General features: G+C 39.2%; 1 pseudogene; it reads right to left on the reverse strand.

Annotated features, from left to right (window-relative positions):
• Positions 1-207: 207 nt before the first annotated feature.
• LOC133071578 (peroxiredoxin-6-like) lies at positions 208-918 on the reverse strand (annotated as a pseudogene).
• Between the last annotated feature and the right edge of the window lie 1,258 nt (positions 919-2,176).

The raw sequence follows: 2,176 nt of genomic DNA on the forward strand, positions 1-2,176 counted from the left end.
AGAGTCAGCAGAGAGTGCAGAGATATATGAACAGAGGAGAAAGCTACTGAAGGCAAAAAGGATCCCAAGAAAATTTTAGAACCGTTTTCATTTAATAAGCCAGTAGTATAGCAACCTAAGGACCTTGGCTGTGATCACACCAGGATGTTTTTAATGGACTGTTGCGGGGAAACATGATGGACAGCTGTCGTCCTGTGGCTCACAGTGCTAACTGGGCAGCTCCAGCACCAACTCCATGGCAAGCCTATGGCTGGGGGTGTAGAAGAGGAATTTCTTGCCAGATGGGAGCTCTTTGGTGAGAAGACTCCTTTAGGGAAAGACTTTTTGGCTTCCTCTTCAGGGATGGTTGGAAGGACCATCATGCTGTCCCCGTTCTTCCATTCAGCTGGGGTGACCTCCTTCTTTTCTGCTGTCAGCTGGAAAGAGATAATTATTCTGAGAATCTCATCAATGTTTCTGCCAGTGGTAGCTGGGTAGAGGATGCACAGTTTTGGTTTATTATCAGGACCAAAAATAAACACCACATGAGCGGTCACAAGCATGCCCTTTTCGTCATTCTCTGCTGGGTCCAGCATGTCCAACTGGATGGCAAGGTCCCCATTCTTATCATCAGTGATGGGAAAAGGTAACTTTTCTGTGGCTCTTCATAATCGTAAGCATTGATATCCTTGCTCCATGCAAGATAGCCTTCCACACTGTCTATGGAAAGAGCAGTCATCTTAACGTTTCTCTTGGCAAATTCTGGTGCCAGCTTTGCTGCTCTGCCGAGTTCCGTGGTACACACTGGGGTAAAGTACCGAGGGTGGGAGAAGAGAATTCCCTATGAGTCTCCCAGATAGTTATGGAAACGGATGCGCTGATGGTACTACTTGCCTTGAAGTTGGGAGCCTCATCCCGGAGGAGGAGACCTCCGCGCATGGCGGCAGCGGGGATGCAGCCGTGGGAGGAGGTGCAGGGCCAACAGCCACTAGCCTGCTAGTTCTCCTTTCTCCAGTTGCTCATTTTTAATGTGCTTAGTTTTTGTTACTGAGTGATAGAATTTTTTTATATATTTTGGATATTAGTTCTTTATCAGACATATGGTTTGCAAGTATTTTCTCCCATTCCATAGGAAATTTTATTGATTACTTCCTTTGTTCATTTTTCTTAGTTGCCTGTGCTTTTGTGTCATATAAAAAAATTCATTGTAAAGACCAAGGTAGAAATTATTTTTATTTTTTTATTCTAGGCGTTTTACAATTTAAAGGCTTCTGTTTAGGTTTTTAATTCATTTTAAGTTGATTTCTGTATATGGTGTAAGATTCCAATTTCATTCTTTTGTATATGAATATCCAGTTTTCTCAACAGTATTCATTGAAGAAGCTGTCTTTTCCCCACTTTATATTCTTGGCACGTTTGTTAAAGATCATTTGATTATACATATGTGGGTTTATTTGAGGGTTCTTCATTCTGTTATATTGGTCTATGTGTTTCTTTATATAACAGTATCATACTGTTTTGATTATTATAGCTTTGTAATACAAATAGAAAATTTAAAGCATGATGCCTCTTTTTTTCTTCTTTCACAAGATTGCTTTAGCTATTTTGAATCTTTGTGGTTCCATTTGATTCTTAGGATTATTTTTCCAACATTTGTGAAAAATGCCATTGAAATTTTGCCATGGATTTTTATTAAATATGTAAATCACTTTTTCTAGTACAGATGTTTTAATATTACTAATTCCTCCAACAGACCTTCCCTGTTGGCTCAGCAGTAAAGAAACTGCCTGCCAATGCAAGAGATGCAGAATCGCTCCCTGGATCTGGAAGAGCATCTGGAGAAGGAAATGGCAACCCACTCCATTATTCTTGCTTGGGAAATCCCATGGACAGAGGAACCTGGTGGGCTACAGGGTCAAAAAGAGTCAGACGTGACTTGAAAAACAATAGCAATCCATGAACACACACTATTTTTCCATTCATGTGTATCTTCTACAATGTCTTTCCTTAATGTCTTGTAGTTTTCAATGTACAAGTCTTTCACTTCCTTGGTTAAATTCATCCTCAAGTATTATTCTTTTTGATGTTATTATAAAAATTATTGTTTTCTTAATTTCTTTTTTTTTCCTGAGAGTTTATGCTTAATGTATAGAAATGCAACTGATACTTCAATGTTGCTTTTGTATTCCTGAAACTT

The sequence above is a fragment of the Dama dama genome, chromosome 17 (genome assembly GCF_033118175.1).
Source record: "Dama dama isolate Ldn47 chromosome 17, ASM3311817v1, whole genome shotgun sequence".
Lineage (NCBI taxonomy): Eukaryota > Metazoa > Chordata > Mammalia > Artiodactyla > Cervidae > Dama > Dama dama.